The sequence below is a fragment of the Epinephelus lanceolatus genome, chromosome 16 (assembly GCF_041903045.1).
Source record: "Epinephelus lanceolatus isolate andai-2023 chromosome 16, ASM4190304v1, whole genome shotgun sequence".
Classification (NCBI taxonomy): Eukaryota; Metazoa; Chordata; class Actinopteri; order Perciformes; family Serranidae; genus Epinephelus; species Epinephelus lanceolatus.
The window spans coordinates 38,618,490-38,644,050 of NC_135749.1; the positions used below are offsets into that span (position 1 = coordinate 38,618,490).

At 41.4% G+C, this 25,561-nt stretch overlaps 1 protein-coding gene and 1 long non-coding RNA gene across 3 annotated transcripts in view; one reads left to right on the forward strand and one right to left on the reverse strand.

Moving 5' to 3' along the window:
* Positions 1-25,561, reverse strand: part of LOC117263354 (uncharacterized) — a 130,808-nt gene that overhangs the window by 82,651 nt on the left and 22,596 nt on the right. The gene's annotated exons all lie outside the window — the stretch shown is intronic.
* LOC144467449 (uncharacterized) lies at positions 5,179-11,781 on the forward strand. Its single transcript, XR_013493648.1, has 3 exons — positions 5,179-5,364; positions 5,472-5,795; positions 10,412-11,781. It is a non-coding gene; the product is annotated as an uncharacterized LOC144467449 (long non-coding RNA).

Here is a 25,561-nt window from a genome sequence, read left to right on the forward strand (position 1 = left end):
TGAGAACAGAGGGGTCCGACATCCCAGGAGACCTCCAAAGAATACGTCCGGGAGAGCTGGTATACGTCAAGGTGTTCAAAAGAAAGTGGGACCAGCCACGAAGGGAAGGTCCATACAAGGTGATACTTGCCACACCAACTGCCTTGAAAGTCGAAGGTAAGGACGTTTGGTTTCACCTTAACCACTGCTGCAGAGCTAACCCACAAGTCCCAGAGAGGCCACCCATACCCCGGCCTAGAACCAGGCAGAGAGCAGCTCCCCCAGATCCACAAGGGGACGGCGAGGCCGCCCCAAGGGCAGAAAGAGATCAACCAGAAGGGGATGGCGACGCCTCCCCACAGGAACAGGCGACAAGAAGGTCAGCACGCGTTGCACGGAGACGCAGGGCAGAGACAGCCCAGGGCGACAGCAGCGGTTCAACCCAGAGTGAGAGCAGCGGGTCACTACAGGAGAGGGTATCAACAGTGGCAGAGAGCTCATCAGAGGGAAGCTCCTCAACCGCCAGGACTGGCAGCCAATCTCAACCTCATGAGTCATCATCTGCTAGAGATAGGGAAGATCATGAGAGGACAAGTGCAGAGAGAGAGGTGGCTGAAGAGGCATAAGGGCAGGAGGGAGAGGGAACAGAGGCAGAGGGAGAAGAAGGAGAAGAAAGCCTTAGCTCAGAATCAGGCGAGAGTAGAGCGACAGGAAGGCCAGACTCAGGCTCAGGCACAGGCCCAGACTCAGGTTCAGACTCAGACTCAAGAGACACAGACACAAGAAGATCTGACCCAGGAGAGGGAACCGCCCCCCGGCAAACGGGAGGGTCTGAATAGCAGGAAAGGAGGAGCTAATGTGGGAGTGATAGCTGCAGTGCTACTAACCCTATTACTCATCCTGAAAGTGAGGCAGAGTGCAGGAGCAGAACTGGACAATCAACATCAGATGCAGACAAGTGAATGTTTAGTGGCATTAGGAACTATGGCTGCAAAACAGGGACAAATACCACATAGGGAAATGATACAACTAACCTACTACAAATCACATGCTTATGATGACATCTTGGTGGAGGGTCCAGGAAACATTAGGTTGCATGGTCAATCTATAAGTCCACACTGTACTGCAGAGGGAACGATGACAGCAAGAGTTTGGTGTAACATGAGAGGTTGTACCAATACAGAAACAGGGCTCACCTTATCTGTAAAAGTGGCCCGCCAATGGCTCCAATTGAACCCAAGGTCCCAGAGAAAACCAAGAGATGTGGTGATGCAGAGGGTCGGGCTAATCAGAACGACTACTTGGACGTCTAATATGTTCTACCAATGGTTAAAATACTCCGCTAAACAGGTAACTAACATCACGTGCATAGCATGTCATAGAAGGAGGGGTTTGCCCACAGTTAGGCCTCTCCCAAACATAGATAACTGCTGGAAGCATGACAAATGTTTTGCTGCATGTGTCATGTGGATGGCAGCAGGACGGGAGAGGTGGACTAACACAACCGCCATATGTCCAGGAAATTTCAAAAATGCCTCTGATAAATTCCAGCAAGAGTTTCATGTGCCCCCAGTAGTACATTTGGCACCAATATAGAACATTGGTTAAAAAATGACACATCTACTAACTCTTCCCAGGAAGCAGAGAGACTGATCCAATGTAGGTATGAGGAGATTGTGGGGAACGAATCTTCATCAGCGGGTAGGATGCAGCTCATGGGGGTACAGAAAGTATGTAACACAACTCAAGAGGCTAAAATCCAATGCCATCAGGTGGTCAATGGTGGGAACGATTCAATGGTTATGGGACGTAATTATAATGCTACCACCTGGATTTTGACACTTAATTTAACTAATGGTACAGCGCCACTGGCAGATATATTTTGGATGTGTGAAAATGATCTTCAGGTGAAAGCTGTGCTGCCAGTGAATTGGACAGGAATCTGTACCCCAGTAATGCTAACAGGACAAATCACGATCATGAGTTTAAATAATAGCCAAAATAACAATACTCACTCACGGTCTCGAAGGTCGACCAATACTCAAACGCTTTCCTGGGAGGAGGATGCTAGTGTGTACATTACATGGGATCAGGTGCCACAAGGGGTTCCCAGGGACACACAGGCTATATCAGATGAATGGATAGAGACAGGTAGAGTGTTAGGCTCCTGGCCAATCTGGGGAGCCATAGCTAATGCCCAGTATATAGCTCGTAACAGCCGTTGGATAAATTATTTATGGTATAACCAACAAAGATTTGTGAATTGGACTATAGAAGCCTTACAAGGTGTGAGTGAGCAGTTGCATGCCACATCCCTAATGACTATGCAAAACAGGTTCATCATCGAGACTATGCTTGCTCAGGACCAAGGGGTCTGTGATGCAGTTGGAGAACATTGTTGTACCGTCATCCCCATGCACACAGGGGAGGATGGCAATTTAACCAAAGCCTTAAAAAACATACGTACCCTACGAGACCAACACGTACAACACTCAAATTGGAACACTAAAATCTCCTCAATTTGGGACTGGTTATCAAAGTTATCCCCTGGAAAGATTTTGCACATGATGGGAATGTTGTTGGGACTTGTTGTTTTGGCCCTTCTAATAATAGCCTGTTGTATTCTTCCCCTAGTGCAACTCCTCATCAAAAGAACGATGGCAAGCGTCGCGGGACAATTTATTATAATAGATCAAGGTCCCCGCCCCAAGACAGTCACAGAATTATATGAAAATATGGGTGGGCCTGAAAGAAAAGAGCTTAAGGATCTAAACCAAAGCACAGGGCTGAGTGAGGGAAATCAATATGAAATAATGATGTCAAACAAAATACCGGACCAAGATGATCAGAAATGGGGGTCAGCTGAGGAAGAATATGAAGAGATAGTGTAAGAGCATCTAAAAATCTCGCTGTCACCAACCCTACTAACATTTAACCACTAAACACAGTAATGTTGCTTGCATGGCTTATGTACAATGTCAAAGACTGAAGGGACAGACACAGCACTAACAGAAAAGGGATAGCACACTAAAGATGTCCTTTACAAACCTTTAAGATAGATATAGACTATGGCTGAGCCTTGGAGAACCCCACATCCATACCAGCAGAACCCAGAGGACCAGCCAGTGTTCCAGTATCAACAGCAGGTGCCAGGCGTGATGGGACCTCCTCGTCCACCTCCACCACCCTACCCCGTGGGCAGTCGCCAGGTGCCTACTTGCAACCCCGATGAAGGTGTCCAGACGGGCGGACGACGCAGCTCCAACCCCTACACGATGACGCCGGCACAGGTCTACACTGCAGTTCTGGGCGACTCTCCACCAGCACACATCCTTCGTCAACTACTGTCATCACCAATAGCCCCCAGTCACGCTGACAATTCCCAAGAAGTTTCCAATTCAGGAGCAGATACCTCCACTTGGGGAGGCCAGGCCCCAGTTGATTCCATCCCAGAAAATCCACACCCTCAGTGTTCCCCGTTAGAGTACATGCAGAGAGTCGCGGGGGCACAAGGGCCTACCACCTCACAAGCCGGCATTGGAGAGGTTCAAACACCCACAGTAGTATATAAGATACACCTTTTTACACATGCACGTGCGTGAGGCGCGTGCATGTGACGTGCGTGTGATGTGCATGTGATGTGCGTGTGATGTGCGTGTGACGTGCGTGTGTGACAAATGGTGCAAGGACTTTTGACAATTGCCATGAGCATGTTGGAAGGAACTGGGGCAGTGTGTCTGATCCTACCTCATACATTTCAAAAAGAAGGACAGCAGTGTGTGTGTGTGTGACAAATGGTGCAAGGACTTTAAACTGTGGGAATGAGGGAAAATGGTTAATGACATGAGATAAATTTAATAAAGAACTTTTATTTAGTTTTCCTCAAATAATAAGGAACACGGTATTGAGTTTTTAACTGCTTAAGTTTGCAGTCATAACAAACTGTTTCCTCATTTTTACAAATCATGCTGTTTTGGCGGTTTTTCACAGACTTGAGTGTTTTAAGTTTTTAAGGGCTACAAAAGTCTTTTCTTTTGAAAAAAACGGTTCAGTAAAATAGCGGTTGAGAATCTCTGTCAAAACTGTTTGTTTTTCTTTTGTTTTGTTTTGTTTTTAAGAATATAAGCTAAGATTACATACAGTTTTTTTTTTAAAAACAATAATCCTCATACATTTCACACAGCTTCTTATTGTTTTTTTGTTTTTTAACTGCTTAAGTTTGCAGACATAATAAACTGTTTCCTCATTTTACAAATGATGCTGTTTGGTGGTTTTTCACAGAGTGTTTACAGAGTGTTTTAAGTTTTTAAGGGCTACAAAAGTCTTTTTCTTTTGAAAAAAAGGTCTGTTTTTAAGACTATAAGCTAAATTACACGGTTTCTTATTGTTTTTTTGTTTTTTGTTTTTTTTTTGTTTTTTGTTTTGAGATATAAATTAAATTACTAAATTATACACAGTTTTTAAAGAGAAGTAAGTAAAAAGTATTTATCTGAGATTTGCATATTGTGACACGATCAAAACCCCTCCCAGGGCAGTTTATTGGTGGTCAAATGGTGGTTAGAGGGTATTTAAGGACATGACCCACGGCAAGCACATCGCATCCCCCCCCCGTGTGTGAAGACAACACTTTTCGCTAGACATCAACTTACGCTCACCTCTACATTTGTAGAAATGGCTCTTGTTTCTGGTAAGTAGAAACAAAACTCTTTTTTTCTTTCTTTTTTCTTTTAAATGCTATTTAAGATGTTACAAGAATCTGTGTCTGATTTTTAAATCTACTAGTGTTTCCAAAACAGTTCTGAGATATTTAGAAGAATCCCAGGAGCGGGAAAATTCATCAGCGGCTCTGGAAAAAAGGCCACAGTTCTTAGGTAATACGTTGCACACATTGTCATATACAATTATATATCCCTGTATTGTCTTGGAGAAAAAAGAGGTGTATATATTCTGTATAACACACAAAGTTTGTGATTTTCTGTAGAGGAACATCATCTATTTGATGAAATCCCGTGCCGAAGGCTCGAAGATTGCTCTCGACCTGTTTCTGAAAAGAGGTCTCCCGCCAAAAACCCTGGAAACCATTGTAAGTAATCTTTTTTCTAAAACTGTGTGAAATTAAAAACTATTGTCTAAATAATTCTGTTTTAAATTCCAACCTTTATCTATTTTAAATTATTAACATATATTAAACAGGTGAGTCTCTGGCAACGCCGCAGGCATCAAACAATAGACAGCGTCTACATAAAAGGCCGAGAGACGAGTCACTACCAGAGTTGACCTGTCACGAGGACTCTGCTAGCCAGAACTTAACAGATCTGGTGACGCTAATCACCTCAGGGAGCAGATTTGGAAAGCCCACTCAACCATCTGAGAAGGTCTCATACGGTCAGTATCCCTTCATCTAAAATATGTGAAACAAGATATAAAACGGTTGTTTAAATAATTATGTTTTAATTTCAACTTGTGTATGTGTTTTTGTATTTGTCAAACAGGAGAATCTCAGACAACGCCACGAGCACCAAGCAGCAGGAACAGACTGCGTTTGATTAAAAGGCCGAGAGACGAATCAGTACCTGGAAGACCTGTGCAGAACACAACACCTCCTGCATCGGCAATCACAATCACGGACAGTCCAGACATAGGGGACGTTGGCCATGAAGATTTGAGAGATGCAACGGGAACAATCACAAACAATTCTTTGAATTCCGCCCCTGCTGCTGAGGAGTCAGACATCGAGAACTGGACGGAGGCGCAAATACAGCAGTACGACGCACACAGCTTCAGCGTGGACGATCCCCAGACATAGGCAACAACCAGTAAGACAAAATACACCACATCTTTGGTACACAGAGTTGACCCTCCACTTCAAATTAGAACTTTTAATTATGCTCAAAATCAACAGGAAGGTCTGGTGAGACGCAGTTAGGCTCAGCTACAAATATGCAGATTAACCAAGAGCATGTTAATTAGTGAAACCAGAAAACTAGGCAATATTTCATTAAAACAAATGAGAAAAAGTCACAAAATTGAGAAGGAAGTTGTCCATCTCAGAAGGGAATTAGGGCTATTACAAGCAAAATACGATAGGGATATTGGACTTCTACACACTAAATTTGACGATATTCTTAAAAAGCTGAGCCCCTAGACTCGTCTACTGATTTCATTGTGTCTGATAGTGCCGCTTTATAGTATAGATTAATCATGTCTCGTAAATGCGTAAGCAAATCAAAACATGGCAAGCGATGCACTATTGTAATCACTGACGACGAAAGCGATAGCGACAATGATTCTACACTTTCCTCTCCTCTCAAGAGCTTGTCAGATATAGAGAATGAAACCGATCAATTGTGTAATGGTTTATACTCAGACAGTGAGGAAAATTGGCTTGAATATGAACCACTCAAAAGCCTATCTGACGTTGAAAATGAGGTTGATGCGATAGAAGAGGAGGATGTAGAATTCACCACAACACACAGTCTTCATCTTTTGCATGATTTGGGTATACTGAAAGGAAATGTAGTAGACTTTCTGGAGCCTGCTCATGTAAATCCCACACCTCAGATGGGAGGTAATCAGACACCCCAGAGACATAACAATCAGGTCACTGGCACTGTAGAGTCAAACCCCCACCATCATACATGCCAAAAGAAGGGCGACGCTATGACACAAAGACAAGACAAACGATTCAGTAGGGAATTGGCTGATTAGGCGAGCAGGAGGGATGCGGGACTTCAACATCACAGAGAGAAAAAAATTCAACGGGGTCGAAATTAGACAGCATATCAATTTAGGCAGCATAAGGACGAGTGATTTGAAAACAGCATTGGCGACACTAAGACACAAATTATCAGACATTACTGATTTTTCAACAAATTTGGCAGCGCCAGACGGCGTTTTAAATGTTGTACTGAGAGGTCCATCATTGTCCAGTGACGTGTGCGCAGTATTAAACGCCGGTAACGACTATAATGCAGAAACATTTCTGAGCGAGATTGAGCAGGTTATGCAAAGCAATGACCGAACGATATCGGACGATATGCTTGAGTTTGTCATCACAGCCGCTTTAAACAAACGAGGAGGTGTGAGGCGCAAACTAGGTAATATCCAGTATGATCAGATCATTCAAAAAAAAAAAAGCCTGTCTCTACGCTCCGTCAAACACAGACAATAATCTGTGTTTCTCTATGTGTATAGCACGTTATATGTACCCACACATGTCTGAGACCGACATTCAAAAACAGGCGCAGCAAATCCATGCCCAAGTAGGGTTTAATCCAAATCACAAAGTGTCGCTAGCAGACATAACAAAATTTGAGCAGCACATCGGAGTTAAAATTCTTGTTTTTCACCACAATTGTGGTACTAAAAAATTGGATCTGTATCAGACACGAGAACAACCTCACCCAAAAACAATTTGGCTCTATCTGTATGAAGACCATTATTATATGATACAGAACAAAACAGGTTTTTTTGGTAGTGCATACATGTGCGAATATTGCTACAAGGGTTATACGTCTCAGGCGTATCACAAATGCAAATATTTCTGCAATGTATGTCTATCTGATGAGTGTCACAAACAACAGGATATAGCTCCCACGCGCTGTCCAGACTGTCAGCGAATTTCTAGGTCAGCGTTTTGTTTGAACAAACACAAAGATGTGACAGAAACCAAACATCGCAAGAGATTTACACCGTGTGACAGCACTAAATACTGCAACGACTGTGGCCGTCTGTACTCAGTAAGTCACAGAAAAAATGCTGTGGGGCATAAATGTCAAAAAGGCGTATGCGGTCATTGCGGAGATCTGTTAACATCAGACATACAGCATCAGTGCTTTATACAGCCCAAAAAACCGTCAAAACCACAGACTAAGTATGTCTTTTATGACTTTGAAACGCGATCCGATGACAACAAACACGAAGCCAATTTTGTATGTGCAATTGATTTTGAAAACAAAAAATGGTGGGCCTCCGGTGCAACATGTATCGATTTATTTGTGCAAAAATTTAGGCAACCAAAATACAAAAATTATACATTCATAGCACACAACACATCGGGGTTTGACAACTACATAATGCTAGACTACTTCACCAGGGCATCACACCGAGATTAACTATGCGCGGTAGTAGAGTCTTGTTGATGTATGATGCGTTCTACCAACAGAGATGGCTCGATTCTTTCAGCTTTCTACCAATGCGTTTGTCAAAGACTCCTGCAGCATTAGGTTTCGAATATGAAGAAAAGAAGGGCTTCTTTCCACATTTGTTCAACAAAACAGAAAATGAAAAGTACGTAGGCCCATTCCCTGAACCTCACTTTTACGGGTATGACAACATGTCTGACAAAGACAGGACAGATTTCATGCAGTGGTACAATACAGTGCGTGACGGGGTGTTTGATTTCCAGCTTGAACTACGTAGATATGGAATCAATGACGTTGTTGTGCTGCACAAGGCATGTACGGTGTACCGTGAGGCGTTCATAGAGTGTACCGACTTAGACCCTTTTGACTACACCACACTTGCCTCGTGTTGCATGGCTGTGTTTAAAACACGATTCCTACCCCCTGACACACTGGCATTGACATATGACGGCGCATACATCGGCCAGTACAAGACATTCTCCAGTGCGTCTATACAGTGGCTAGAGTTTGAGGCATTCAGAAACAAAATAGAAATTCGACACGCCCTCAATCATGGGGAAGAAAAATTTGGGCCATATCATGTTGATGGTTTTTGTGACAGTGGAAATGAACGCACAGCATATGAGTTTGTCGGTTGTTTCTGGCACGGCTGTCCAAAATGCTACAGTCCCGGTCATAAAAATTCTGTAAACAAGATTGCATTCGGCATCCTTTACAGACAATTTAAAGAAAAACTGCATGCTCTCAAACTGACACACAAGCTAAACGTACGGATAATGTGGGAATGTGAGTGGGAACATGCCAAAAAAACAGACCAGATGCTGCAGGACTTTCTGAAAAGTTATGATGCGCCTGAAAGACTCGACCCGTGAAAAGCACTGTTTGGGGGTCGCACCAATGCATACAGACTACACTACAAAGCTGCTGAGGGTGAAAAGATAAGTTATTACGATTTTACAAGCTTGTACCCCACCGTGCAGGCTCGTAAAAACTACCCAGTGGGACACCCCAAAATAATCTTCCGCGACTTTGAGCCCATTGAAAATTACTTTGGTCTGGTGAAGTGTACTGTGTCGCCTCCCCGGGGGTTGTATCATCCGGTGCTTCCATACCGTTGTAACAACAAGCTGATGTTTCCCTTGTGCTGAACATGTGCCGAGGTTCAAAACCAAACCGGTGAGTGTAATCACTCTGCTCCTGAGAGGGCCCTCTCACGAGTCTGGGTCAGTTTTGAACTTCAAAAAGCTGTTGAAAAAGGGTATGTTGTTACCAAAATTGACGAGGTGTGGCATTTCGCTGAAAAGAGCAATGACTTATTCAAAGAATATGTTAAAGCGTTCCTTCAGCGAAAGCAGGAAGCTTCAGGCTATCCAAGTTACGCAAAAGATGAGACGTCAAAAGCCAAATATGTCCAAGGCTACTATGACAAAGAGGGGATCCAACTAATCCCTGAAAAAATAGTTGTCAACAAAGCCATGCGAAGTATCAACAAACTGCTGCTCAATTCCTTGTGGGGTCGTTTTTCAATGCGTGAAAATCAGGCTACATGTGAGTTAGTGACAGACCCTGAACAATTTGCCCGCTACATGTTTAGCGATCAGTACGATGTCAGACAGTTTTCATTTGTATCTGATCACGTTGCACTTGTTCAGTGGAGATACAGACTGGCGCAGGCTGCTCTAACAAAAAACATAAACATCTTTATTGGGGCAATGACGACAGCGTATGCACGCATGATGTTGTACGACCTCATGGATAAACTGGGGGAGAGATGCCTCTATTCTGACACAGACAGTGTTATTTTTGTGTCAAAGGATGGAGATTGGATCCCAGAAACAGGCCCCTTTTTAGGGGACCTGACTGATGAGGTAAATGGCGATACTGGCAATGATGACTATATTACTGAGTTTGTGTCGGGAGGGCCGAAATGTTATGCCTATCAGACAGCCCATAACAAAACACAATTAAAATGCAAGGGAATCACTCTAAACGCACACAACGCTTCTGTCGTCACACATGATGCCCTCGTCAGTCTTGTTTATGAGTTTGCAAACCGTAGCGAGACAACGCAAAATTTAGTGACAAGATCAGACACAATAGTGAGGAATAAAAAGACCTTTGAGCTGAAAAATAGGTCAAACATTAAAAACTTCAAGTGGTGTACACCAAACGCCGCGTGTTCTCGGACTTGACAACTCTGCCATATGGCTATTAACATGGGGGCAAGAGAAATAAATGGTTTTGATTTTAGACTACAACATGTCACTAACTCGGCTTCTTCTCCGGAGCCTTTGTGCTCCACTGTCTCTCAGATTAACTCATATCGCAGCGGTGCCTGGACAGCGTGACGTGTGTGGTTGTGCTGCTGCCGTGGTCCTGCCAGATGCCTCCTGCTGCTGCTGCCATCATTAGTCATTAGTCATACTTCTACTGTTATTATACACATATGACTATTGTCACACAAGTATACTGTCAGATATTAATACATACTTTCAACATATTGTACCACAGTAGCCAGAACTATAACTATAATATTATTACTTTCATTAATGTTGTTGTAAGCTACTGTCATTACCTGCATCTCTCTCTCTCTCTCTCTCTCTCTCTCTCTCTCTCTCTGTCTCATTGTGTCACATGGATTACTGTTAATTTATTATGCTGATCTGTTCTGTACGACATCTATTGCACGTCTGTCCGTCCTGGAAGAGGGATCCCTCCTCAGTTGCTCTTCCTGAGGTTTCTACCTTTTTTTTTCCCCATTAAAGGGGGTTTTTTTTGGGGAGTTTTTCCTTATCCGCTGTGAGGGTCTTAAGGACAGAGGGATGTCGTATGCTGTAAAGCCCTGTGAGGCAAATTGTGATTTGTGATATTGGGCTTTATAAATAAAATTGATTGATTGATTGATTGAACATCCCTTTAGTCTAATTGTGTCAGGACCCTCAAATTGCAGAAAGACCTATTTTGTAAAAATGTTGATTGAGAATGTTGACAGACTGATTTCAGATAATGTTGAAAATATTGTATATATTTATTCTTGTTGGCAACCACTGTATAATGAATTGATGAAAATAAGAAATGTAAATTTTGTTGAAGGATTGCCTTCGTCTTTATGTGATGATTCATTGTTACCTGTAAATAAAAACAATTTGTTAATTATTGATGATTTAATGAACGATGCAAGCAACAATGTCGAGGTGCAAAATGTGTTTATGAAATATGTACATCATAGAAATTTAAGCTGTTTGTATCTAGTTCAGAATTTATTTTTCCAAGGTAGAGTCAGCAGGACAATTAGTCTAAACACAAATTATCTTGTTTTGTTTAAAAAACCCCGAGATAAGTACCAGGTCATGTTAATGGCTAGACAGATGTTTCCGGGGAAAAGCAAATTTTTTATGGAGTGTTTTGAGGATGCTACAAGTGTTCCTTTTGGGTATTTACTGATTGATTATAAAGCCAGGACACCTGACCACCTCCGTCTCAGAACAGACTTGCTTTCTGACCTGCCTGTGGTGTATGTACCAAAAAAAAAATAAACATGTCTGGGCGCCTGAGGAGAAACCTGTCTTTATTAAAACTCCTGCATGATGCATCACCCGCTCAAAGAAAGCATATCATTCAATATGCATCCAAAGACTTTGTTTTGACATTGTGTGAAATAGCCTTGAATGTTTTAAAGGGCAAGGTACCTTTAAACAAGACACAGCATCAAAAGTTAAAAAAGAGGAAGGTGGAGATTAGATTAATAGCTGATAAAAAGGTCTGCGTGTCAAAGAAAAAGAAGTTTATCAATCAGTCTGGTGGATTTCTCTTACCTCTCCTGAGTATACGTAGCTGTACCCTTCATATCGAGTCTCATTGCCTCAAGAAAATAAGAGAAGTTATGGAGCATGCTCAGAAAATGTTTCTTGTGCCTCAACAACAACTCGATCTTTTAAGAAGACAACCCGGGCGTGAGTCTATTCAAGAGGCTGCAGAAAATGAGTTGGATCGTGCTATTAAAGACATTCTGGATCAAAAAACTGAAGACCTTCATGAAAAAGCAAAAAAATATTCTATGGCGTTGCGGAGATTTCTCACAGTGGTAAAGCAGGGGGAAAGGGAGCAGAATACGCTGACTTTGGCTTTCCCGACCAACGAGGATGGTTCAGAACAGGTTTACACGAGCAATGAAAAAAAGAAAGACTCTGTGATTAATGACATTTTGAAAAACATGCCGAAAAACTGCAAGAATAAGGCACAACATATTTTGGAAAAAATGGATGCCTCAAAACACATTACATCTTGGAACCCACAAGGAGAGTTTATTTTTAATGGAAATGTTGTAAAAGGTTCTCATGTGTATGATTTAATAAAAAATGTCACAGCATCCCACAATGTTCCTGATGATCGACGTCCTATTGGTTGGGAGGATTACTTAAAATCTTTAGCCGTGTTGAATATACCTTTATCAGTTGTGCCAAATCAACAAGTCAGGGGAAAAATTCTGGAGTTTAAGGAACAAGCTCTTGCCCCAGCCACTCCTCTTGTGAAAAGAAGACGACGATCGGACATTGAAACAACTCCCTTTGTATCTCCTAGACTACGCTTAAGTGACTGGATAGATTTTTGAAATGTGTGATTCTGCTGAGTGTGTGTGTTTTTTAAATAAAGCAAAAGAAAACATAAATTTATCATTTGTAGAGTCATTTATTTAGATCTCGCAAAGTAACAAAACTTGTTTATCTAGAGAACGTTCACGCAAGCCTTCACATTTATTTGACATGTATTAATAATACACGGTACAATAGTACACACCATGATAAATGTTACTTCACACACTTTTAAAAGAATCTCCTGATTGGACACATTGGATACATCCCAAAAAACTTTTTTTGCAGCATGTAGCAAAAGGTTGAATTTTTTTAACAAATTTACAAACCATTAAGTCGTTTTTAGACAAGTTGTTGCCATATTTTTTCAACACATTGTCATATGTTAGACCTTTGTTCATGTGATAAAGAAAAAAAATACAATGTTGCCCGCATACAGTAGAGCATGTGTCTTGGACTTGTCTGGCAGAATGTTTAATAGTTGGACAGTTTCTCTTTAGAAAGAAAGAAATCGATTCTGGAAAACGGAAATATGTAGGGGGATTTCCAAAACTGTTAAAAAATGACCCCACATCATATTTATTAATGTATATAGCGACCCAATGTTGCCCGCTCATGTAAGAGGGGTCTGTGTTTATGACCATCATAGCTGGTCGCTCCTTCGTAAATGTTTTAGGGAGCTGGTCGCTAGCAAATACTCCTAAAAAAACGGTTTGTCGGGCTAGCTTATCAAGAATTTCTGTCAGTTCTATTGTATTCATGCTGTAATTATTCAAACAATTAGAAGTAGTCTAGAAGAACTTGCCGCCTGGCAGAAATTTCCAAGAGAGAATCGTACACTGCGTAAAGAATTATGTTTGTGGTTCGCTGAAGAGGGTTTCTGAAGCGGGCCTCCAATCTAACACTGCCGTTTTTTATAAGAGATACATGATCGCCACATCCTTCGTCAGGAGACAAGTTGAAACAAAACAGGCTATATCCTCTGCAAAATTCATCTCGGGTTATTGATAGGGCGTGGTTCTTGAGATACCTTCCAGTTGTTGAAACCAGCTGGTGATATTCTCTGATGGCGTTACCTCTCGCAAAATTGGGTTGAAAAGGTTTTGAAGGGTATGACTGCCCGTCTGCATATACACATAAAAACTCTATATCATAGTGGTTAAATGCAAACGGATTACGGGCATAACTACCAGTAAAAGCCTCGTTGTCTACAAATCCTACAACGAGAAATTTTTGAGGCATACTCTGTCGATAGGGTATTTCACATTGCTATGCATCAGGGCTTTAGCATGGGCTAGTTTAATAGCGGGCGACACTGTAACCTTTTTTACATACAGGCTTGCTGACATAATATTAACCTTAAAATTATCAACTGTATTACGCATTAAACAAAACTCGTTTTTAGCTCTTATAAATTTAATCTTGAGGTCAACACCGTTTATCATCAGCTTGTCTTGAAAAAATAAATCAGAGTGTATGGGCGCTATCAATTCCACCACACGGCCACGTTCAGTATACCCCATTCTTTTTACAAGTCCTTCATTATCCCCTCCAGCTGTCGCATCATCCATGTGTCCGGCAGTGTCCATACAAAACAGTCCAGATCCAAACTGTGTATGCAGAGTGTCTTTCCCATAATTTAAAAGACATTCTATGATACATCGATAAGGATAGGTGTTGGACGATTGTGTTATAAGCCTGTCTCCCAGTGAAATGTCGACTTGTGAAAATATTGTACATCCCGGGTAACTGATGAATCCTACTTCATCTCCTTGAGCCAAGTTTCCTCCGTCGGATTTGGTGATCTTAACACATGTATAAAGATATGTGTTGTTCAGGTCCAAATAGTCCTCGTTACTTGCAGGCACAAAAATTCCAATGGGGCAGAGTCCGAAATCGCGGCAAGAGGAGGAATTTCGACATAGACGCTTTTTTCAACACTCGTTTGAGTCAGCGGTAGCAGGAAAAGGTCCAATTCTGACTTAATGCATTCTTTCGACATACTGTGGACCAGCGCCATTTTGTTAAAATATATCCTTGGCTTTTGTCTTACGACGCTTCGCCTGCCTCCTTCTCCTAGATGGTGTAGTTTTTCTTGCTCTGGTTCCGCTCTTCTTATTTAAAACTTTGCGCCGTCTTTTTGGTTGGGAACTCCTCCTTTGTCCAGGAGGACGTTTTATTGGTCTATGCGCCAGTGCCATCATTCCTGATCCCTCCTGCTGATTGTTGCGGTGCGTCACGACGTTAGTAATAACATCGGAAACAATGTTTTTAGCGGCCGTCTTTAAATGCGGAGCGGCTATCGTAATTCCTTTCTTCAGTAATGGAAATGCAAGTCTAAATAACCCGCGAAAAATACCCCCAAGACCTGCCCCATATTGTGCGCTAAGCCCACTGTATCCTGGTAAATCACCACAGCTTGTGCCGTATAATAGTTAATGTATTTATCAGCATTGTGTATATATGGCTGATACATGATCTTGTCTAAAATTGATTTTTTACAGGTCGAAAGTGTAGTTTTAGAATTGTTTTACCATATGTAAAAGGAATATGTCTATTCTGATCTGTTTTAAGAGATATCTCAATGTCATCAATGTGTGATTTAGAGAGCGGTATATAATGTGGCTTGTCATACGTTCTTGTGATCATATGATTGTTTGGTCCTGCAATATGTACAATTCTTAAAAGAGGAACGTAGCTGTCGCCTACAGATTGTTGTTCTATTATGTCTATTATGTAAGAGATTATACAGGCCTACGTTCAGATCGGCAACATGCTGTGCCATATATAATTCTTCTGGTATGTCATCGTCGCTCAATAAACTGTCCTCAGGGGTGTCAAAAGCAATGCCTGGAGTAAATCCTAACATTTGTGCCAGTTTTCCTCTAAACGTTATTTCAGTATCTCTTATAGGCAAAATACTGACTCTATTGGTGATGATATTGTACTGAAGTTTGATGTGATTCATATTATTTTTAGACAAGCAGTTATTTATTTCTGTTATTATCTGCTGCATAGTTGTATAGAATCCTGGTGTTGCTGTTAGACACGCCCGCCTTTTTGATTTTTTGTCAAACACGACAAATTCTGCGTCGTCTGACGAGAAATTTGTCCATGTTTTTGGATACTGTATTTCAATTAATCCTACTTCATAGGGCACTTTGAAATGCAGAGGTTTGGATAACTTTGTTCTAAAATTAGCTATTGTGTTGTTAGGGTAAAATTTTGAGGAGGAATTGCTAGGCAATGTTATAAAAAAGCCCTCTCCATCCATGTCAGACCTCCATCCTCCCCCCTCGCCTTTGATGTGCGAGATCCCCTTACGACAGTTGAATGACATGTTTTTCCGGAATCCAGGAATTAAATTTGTCTGGCCATCCCACCCATTTGACTAACACCATGTTTTGCCCCTGGCGTTTCTTTTTAGATAAGATCCTTTCTATTTTAAAAGTCGTGTCTTTACCCACTATAATTTTTTACAACTCTGATCCATAAAACGTTCCTTGTAATGTTTCTCCATCGTAATCTTTTAACCTGTAAACAGGGGGTCTTCTTGGTATGCATTCTGTTACAGTAAAATATTCATCAGTATAGTTTTGCTCATAACCTTTTTTAAAAGGCTGTCTTAATTTTGAAATTCTCACCGTATCACCAACTATAAATTTCCATTGAAGCGGATCACTGCTCCTTGCTTTATATAGATTATTAAAAACTATGTGTTCATTATCGTTTGTTACTTCATCCGGTTTCATTCTAATGCTTCGGTGATAACTCGAGTTGTAGGCCCTTACTAAATCTTGCAAGACGTCCACATAACATTTAGAATTATTGGCTGATAAATATCTCCACATTTTGGTTTTAAGAGTCCTGTTGAAACGTTCAATAACACTAGCCTTTGTCTCATTTGACGTGGTGAAATGGATAATATTATTAGCTTTAGTTAAGCCTTTAAACTCTTTGCTCAAGAACTCTTTTCCTTTGTCTGTCTGTAATTTATTGGGTATTCTGCCTTCATCTAAAATGTCTTTAAAAGCGGCTGTGACATGTTTTCCACTTTTATTTTTTAAACATCGAACCCAAGCGTACTTTGAAAACACATCTATACATGTTAATAAAAAACGTACCCCGTTGTTTTCTGAAGAATAAGCAGTCATGTCTACAAGATCTGTCTGAAATTGTTGATCTATTTTATTTACTAGCACCCGATTTCTCTTAAAATGTATTGGGGCCATTTTGTGAAGGGTGTAAACATCCTGTTTTAAGAGCCATTTTTCTATCTCAGAATCTGCTAAACGAGTCCCGGTACTTTCAAACACTGCCTGTTTTAGCCTTTGTATACCTCCATATCCTCCAGCGCTTTCTGGCGCATAGTATATTCTTTTCATGACCTTCTCTATGGTTGTTGTTATAAGAATGAGTAGCGAATGTTGGTTTTTAGGGTTTTTATTTTCTGACATCCATCATGCATAATAGGACATAATTGTGTCTGAAAAAGTCAGTACACGGATACCCATTTTATGAAATCAAAACATGCATTTGAATTTTTTCTAACCAGCGATTCTACAAGACACTGCATCATACTACTAACATTTACGTTTTGTTTTCTATTTAACATCAATACACACAGATCAATACTAAAAGCACAAAAACAAGCAACATGACCTTTGTGAAATTCATCATCATTTAGAGGAAAACAATCAAGAATATTGATAAGAGTAGATTTTACGTCAGTATATTTGTCAGCAACCGTATGCACCATAGAGGACCAGTCCTCTGATAGTTCTCTGACACAGTCTATCTGTCTCATAAATCTAGCGCAACATAAACTATTGGCATCAAGCATCGTATTTTTAACAGCATTACACAACAGAGTTTTCATCCTATACATGACATACAGGTTTTTGGCATAGTCCAGTAGGCTACGCACGTTTCCCATTATTTCTGCTCCAAATTTTCAGAGATTTTTGAACAGCAGAGTGCAGTCTTTCGTTTCCACTGGATACCTGTTTAAGTCTTGTTGTGAGAAATGGGGAAGTTGTCCACTCCTTTAAAACATCTTCCGCAATGTCTTGTATGTCTTGCTGAGAAGGTGGTGTGTTACCAAGGCAAAACAATACACATGCTTGCGCAACTGTGTAATTTTCGTTAAAAATCTCTTGCTTAATCTCTTCCAAATGTCCTTCAAGATAATGCGGGGGCAGACTGTCAATACATGAGAGGCATTTTCCTCTGTACAATTCATCCAGATACATACAATATATACAGATTCCTTTAGCTCTTTCCTTTAATAAGCTGTGGAGATAATAACCTATTGTTACCTCTATAATTTTGTGAATAGTGGGTTCTCCTGGAGTACCGCATTTGAAGTAGTCACACTCCTTATCATCCAGAATTCCCAAACAGTCATCAGGACTTGACGGTTGTTGGCGGGTATCTGTTGGCTCCTCTTCGGGTGTGAGGAATGTTAAATTTCTTTTTCCCAGCTCTTTGCCAAAGTCGTCCACCCAGGTGTTATTACTTCCGTCCTCCTGTCAGTCATCCGCCCTGGAGCTGTTGTTTCCGTCACACTGCCAGATTGTACAAAAATCATTTTTATCCATGTCTGATGACACATCGCACCATGCATAAGGACGGTAACCTGTACAAATAGATGCTGAATATTAGATGAGACATAGCAGATGTTTTCACAGGGTTGGAGTCATGTCAGCCTCCTTGGAGGCATTTGTGCCATCGTCCATCTCAAAGATTCTTTTTTTGAGGCTCTCATATTGTCTGTAAACCTTGTACCATCTGAAGAGAGAATCAACACGGGAGAAAACTTCTAGTGTTCTCTCCCATTCACACCACTGAACTAAAAACCCTGTGGTAAACCAAGTTTCCCATTCTTTAGGCGTGAGGGGGTAGAGCTTGTCCTCATCTGGAGTACCCTTTCGGGCCTGGTGAATAACAGTATTGTCCATACACTGCCTGAAAAATATGTAGGCCTCTGGATCATAGACCTCTAAGTCTGTTTCCACACGATAGGTCTTTCCAGACACTGAACCGTTCCACTGCGCTGTGTACACGCCTTTCAAGGTACTTAACTCCTTACAAATTTTGTTTCTGAAATGGCACCAGTCTTTGGCAGAAAAACAGATGTGTGGGGTAACTCCTTGTAAAAAAAGTTCATCGGCTTCTCTGGTGTAGAGATACACCATCCCCCGGTCAAACAAGTATCCGGAAACCCTGCAATCTTTTACATCCCACTCATACATGGGTGCCCATGCTTTTTGGTCCAAAAACTGGGTTAAGTGTGTAGGAGCAGTCCTTTTCTTTTTAGGAGCTAAAAGTAGTTCAGCATCGCTTATAATTACGCGGCATGTTGGCATCATAGAATTAAAAGACGTACCTATATTTTCCATCTTTGTAGAGTGTAGGGTCTCAGACAGGAAATGCAGAAAAACAAGGATCCTCTGTATAAGGTTGTCGTGTTTAAATCACAGATCGTCAGCATCCTCAGTTGTGGTTTGTTACAAACAGACACATGGTTGGACTATATAGCTGCGGCAAACCACACCCCCACACATCACTTCCTAAAAAAAAAAAAAAACATCCTCAACACGTGGTGGCAACAGCTCCAATGCTTTGAAGGAATGGTCTCCAGTAAAATCAACAGCTAACGACCATCGACACCCATGCTCAGTACATGTCCAGACATGCCGTAATATATTTGTACAACAATTAAACAACTTACCTTGATCATATAGAGGAATCAAGACAACGATGTGCTATAGTTACTGGGGTTAGAGAGAGCGATACTGCTTTTGAATACGTCCCCCTAGCACTAGCGACCTTGGGGAGTAGTGAATCCTTTATCACGTTTGATTCTTTAAACTTCTCAAACCCTGTTTTGTTAAAATAACCTGCAGGATAAGGCTCCCATTGCATGTCCATAACATCATCGCTAGCACCGTAGTATTCACTCTGTTTATCAGAAGCCATTGGAATTCATCTGGAATTGTGCCACAAAATATACAACCGCCACTGTTCGCAATTGGCATCTAGTACATGCCGCCCCAATGGGAGTATATAGACATGTTACAACAAGACCACTCCTCTGATGGTGACATGACGCTTCTTCACACCCTCATGTCACATGTCACACACACACACACACACACACTGCTATACCATTTGTCACACATGCACGTCACACGCACATCACACGCACATCACACGCACGTCACATGCACATCACACGCACGCACCTCACGCACGTGCACGTGTAAAAAGGTGTATCTTATATACTACTACCCACCTCTCCACAAGTGCCATGTCAGAGTGGATGTCCTCCCTCCCAATACCGTGTGTGTGATGACTCCTCATCAACAACGGACAGTGATACTGAGTCACTGAGTTATTCACCCACTACTCCTGAGCCTCCTCCAGAGCCACCCAAACGACCAAGGAACACGTGGGGCAGACCAATAGGCCCCTCGCCGATACAACCTTTGCAAACCTACATACGCCAAAGATTGCAGGATGAATATGGGATAGTCCCAGAATTCATTGAAGCCAACCTCTGGCTATTGCCTGAGGGAAAGGCCAAACACAAGCAACATCGTGAGATAGAAGCTATACTACGTACCCAACTTCACTCTGTTGCCCAAGGACCTTACCGCATGTTGGTGCGCAGTCTTCCCCACGTACTGTGTGCGAAAATTCGCAGAATTCGCCGTGACACCTATGCAATCAGGAAGGGAGAGAATCATGCGTTAAGCCAACAGCACCAGCAGCGCACCAACCAAGAGCTGCTGCAGTTGCGTGCCCAGCTTAAGGAAATGACTGAGTTCAGGGATACCCTCCTGAAAGAAGTCTCAATGCTGAGAGAGAAGGTGGCGGTTCAGCAATTTCTAGGTTACAAGGACTGACATTGACATGATGAATTAACAATGGAGATCTATCTATACACAATAATGCCATACTGATCAGACAAAGAGAAGTAATTATGAATGATGATGAAAACCCTACAAGTACTGATGATTATCGATGGAGTGTGGTTCATGTGCAGGGTCTACGGATGTTGCTCAGTCCGTGGGCATTGTGCATGGATCATACCTCATTGACACGTGATTCATGTGGAAGTCAATAAGCTGTGATTTATGCCTGCTTTTTATAAGAAGACACATGAAGTATGCTAGTCGCTAATGAAGATATGTGTGACAAAATGATATTGATGAAATCTGGTCTATGTGTTAACCTTATTAATAATCACTGAAAAATGATTCATGTGTGGTAATAGCTAATCTTAATCAATAGTTATGGGACTATAAAGTCCCAAAGGGGGGAATATATATTTTTCTCTCCTTCTGTGATTAAAATGTTATATGGGACTATGGAGCCCCAAAGGGGGGAATGTAATGTAAAAGTTCGTGTCCAACAAATCAAGTAACAAGGTTAAGATACATAAGTTGATTAAGAGACAAAAAGATCATATAATCATGTTTCATGTACAAGGCATTATAAGACTCCTTGATCTGCATCTGAATATGATAAAACATTGTTGTATATGTCAAAGTATTCATAGCACCAGACTATGTAATCATGTTGTATGCACCTACTGAAAGAACACACTATGTCTTGTTTAATGATGAAACACATACTCAAATGTTGTAATACACACACACATTCACATATTGTATTCTAAAGGTTCACTTTGTATAAGAATGAGAGCACTGAGGACTGTATAAAAAGTCCCCAATGTTTTTTAAAAATAGAGTGAAAGTGAAACCAGACCTAAGGGTAAAAGATTTGGGAAATTCCAGGCTGCATTACACCATTAAAAATGGGCCCAAAGAAAAGTTTTCCACCAATAGAATTGGACTTGAGTGGGAAGGATTAGCAAAAAGAGGTGGAGACTCATTTGAATCTCCACCAGCATATAAGCCAGGGTTCTGAGAGCAGTTTTTCAGTCACACTCCGGAGTCTGACTCGCTAAGTTGTATGTGTTAGAGCCTGTTGACACATTAAACTTGATTGCATCGGACTTTGCCTGTTTCCAGTGTTTCTTTGAGTATTTACCAGCTGAGCCTAAGATATCAGAATCGACATCTGAGGACAACTGACAAGAGACAAGAGGTTCAAGGTCGGGAGCCTACAGGCCCACTTCCAGGCGTCGACTTTAGACACTTCAGTATCTCCATCATATCATAAATGGGCACCTTGGATAGGTCCACAGACCAGGGCAAACAACATTGTATTCAACAAAGAATACATGAAGGTTCAAGGCAGAAAGCAGGCAAACCCAGCAGACCAGGCAGAAATGGATGTTACAGAGGACAGACTGATAAATGAAATTACGAACTTGAAGGTGAGATTAGCTTCTATATTTTCGCCTGAAATGGTAATATTTATTAGGTGCATATTTGTGCACAACAAACTTGAGTATAAGCAATGCATTCAATGCAATTTCTGCTATCATCTTTGCATTAAAGCTTATGTGGCTGTTCAAATATTTGTTCATGTTTTCACAGGTTGACGCAGTGCGAAAGTGCCAAACAGTGTGGCCTTGGCTCAACAGGATCCAAAATGGATCTTGTCATTCGCTTGAGAGACCAGATGAAAAGCTGCAGCACTTATGACAAGGTTTTCCAAAAAGTCTGGGGTGCGTCTGGTAAGTTTATCAAAAAAACAAAACAACAACAATATTTGCTGAGAGTAAAATGTATGTAATAAACAGTATTTGTAATACTATCAAAGTACAATGTGATTCAGAGGAAACACTTATACAGTACAGGCCAAAAGTTTGGACACACCTTCTCATTCAATGTGTTTTCTTTATTTTCATGACTATTTACATTGTAGATTCTCACTGAAGGCATCAAAACTATGAATGAACACATGTGGAGTTATGTACTTAACAAAAAAAGGTGAAATAACTGAAAACATGTTTTATATTCTAGTTTCTTCAAAATAGCCACCCTTTGCTCTGATTACTGCTTTGCACACTCTTGGCATTCTCTCCATGAGCCTCAAGAGGCAGTCACCTGAAATGGTTTTCCAACAGTCTTGAAGGAGTTCCCAGAGGTGTTTAGCACTTGTTGGCCCCTTTGCCTTCACTCTGCGGTCCAGCTCACCCCAAACCATCTCGATTGGGTTCAGGTCTGGTGACTGTGGAGGCCAGGTCATCTGCCGAAGCACTCCATCACTCTCCTTCTTGGTCAAATAGCTCTTACACAGCCTGGAGGTGTGTTTGGGGTCATTGTCCTGTTGAAAAATAAATGATCGTCCAACTAAACGCAAACCGGATGGGATGGCATGTCGCTGCAGGATGCTGTGGTAGCCATGCTGGTTCAGTGTGCCTTCAATTTTGAATAAATCCCCAACAGTGTCACCAGCAAAACACCCCCACACCATCACACCTCCTCCTCCATGCTTCACAGTGGGAACCAGGCATGTGGAATCCATCCGTTCACCTTTTCTGCGTCTCACAAAGACACGGCGGTTGGAACCAAAGATCTCAAATTTGGACTCATCAGACCAAAGCACAGATTTCCACTGGTCTAATGTCCATTCCTTGTGTTTTTTGGTCCAAACAAATCTCTTCTGCTTGTTGCCTCTCCTTAGCAGTGGTTTCCTAGCAGCTATTTGACCATGAAGGCCTGATTTGCGCAGTCTCCTCTTAACAGTTGTTCTAGAGATGGGTCTGCTGCTAGAACTCTGTGTGGCATTCATCTGATCTCTGATCTGAGCTGCTGTTAACTTGCGATTTCTGAGGCTGGTGACTCGGATGAACTTATCCTCAGAAGCAGAGGTGACTCTTGGTCTTCCTTTCCTGGGTCGGTCCTCATGTGTGCCAGTTTCGTTGTAGCGCTTGATGGTTTTTGCGACTCCACTTGGGGACACATTTAAAGTTTTTGCAATTTTCCGGACTGACTGACCTTCATTTCTTAAAGTAATGATGGCCACTCGTTTTTCTTTAGTTAGCTGATTGGTTCTTGCCATAATATGAATTTTAACAGTTGTCCAATAGGGCTGTCGGCTGTGTATTAACCTGACTTCTGTACAACACAACTGATGGTCCCAACCCCATTGATAAAGCAAGAAATTCCACTAATTAACCCTGATAAGGCACACCTGTGAAGTGGAAACCATTTCAGGTGACTACCTCTTGAAGCTCATGGAGAGAATGCCAAGAGTGTGCAAAGCAGTAATCAGAGCAAAGGGTGGCTATTTTGAAGAAACTAGAATATAAAACATGTTTTCAGTTATTTCACCTTTTTTTGTTAAGTACATAACTCCACATGTGTTCATTCATAGTTTTGATGCCTTCAGTGAGAATCTACAATGTAAATAGTCATGAAAATAAAGAAAACGCATTGAATGAGAAGGTGTGTCCAAACTTTTGGCCTGTACTGTATATATATATATATCCCACTCTGGGGTTGAGGTGAATAAAAGAACTGTGTTGTGACCTAAATAACTTGCTGTTGCTATCTGCAGAAAGTATTAAAGCATGAAATCCTGTATTTTTAATGTACGAAAGCATCCTGTATCATAACTACATGTGTGCCATTTGTAACAAACCAAACCACGTGAAAATCAGTTGAAAATTCAGTTAGTTATTCTATTTTACTTGTGCATACAGCTCCTTCCTCAATAGAAGTGAATGCACTGTGGAGGCGAAGCGAGACCCATCCAAGATGGCGGCCAGCTTGGACATCGGCTCCAATAGGCAGCGGCAGTCAATGCGGTGTCTATGTATATATGTCTATGGTTCCAACCCCCAAAATAATACCAGGAACTTCTTCAGTGGAAATGGGTTACTAGGGCAATAAACTGAATGACTGCTGACTCCCTCGCACTTTTCCCCGCCCCCAATGAAGTAGGCTCCTCCACTTCATTTATAAACAAACATAAACCTTATTAAGTTGTCATAATGCTTGTTACAATGCAAGATAAGTTGAATATAGTCCCTTGACACACCGCCGATGTGAAAAGCTTTTTTTTTTTTTTTTTTTTTTTGTTTTCCTCCTCCGGTTTATCCCGTTGATGTGAATTAAACCGGGTGGAGCTCTTAAACCGGACCGAACCGGTTAAACCGGAAATCAGCACAAGCCTAGCGTATGCACACACACACACACACACACACACACACACACACACACACACCCACACACACACACACACACAAGTACACACATAGTGACTTTTCATTCCTTTTCCAGAAATACTGTATACTGTGGCCACAAGTTTGCTCCATGGTGCTGATCCAGAATCTGTCCTTAATTATTTATTCCTAGTGCTATAATAATAAAGTGATAATAATAAGAAGAATAAAGTAATAACGTAATCAATATAACATAATGTATTTATGCTTACATTCAATTTGTTTGACTATCCACTTTGCGCAAGGCAGAAAGCTAATTAAATGTTTAAATTTAATTTAAATTTAATTAGATATATATACATATATTTATAGATGTATACGTACACACAATAGTTAGTTAAAACTAGTCCATACCCAGGGATGTGTTATGTATAGAGGAATGAGAAATCAAAAACAGTTTATTAGAGGAGATGCAAAATCAGAGCACTGTAAATGCACTGTGTAATAAATATTAATGTAAGACAAAAAATGCACACTGTATTTAGAAACATGCTTTATGGCAAAATACATGGAGCATAGTTTTGGCTGACGGCATGTGCGTGCGTGGGGCCGTGTGCGGGCACACAGGTACAGCTACATATCCTCTGAATATGCTGAGAAAAAGTCCGGTCTCTGTAGGCAGCCCAGGCTCTGCAAATGGCAATAAAAACATTTGGGTCCAGGCTGCACCATCCAGCCAGCGCGAGACCAGCAAAAGT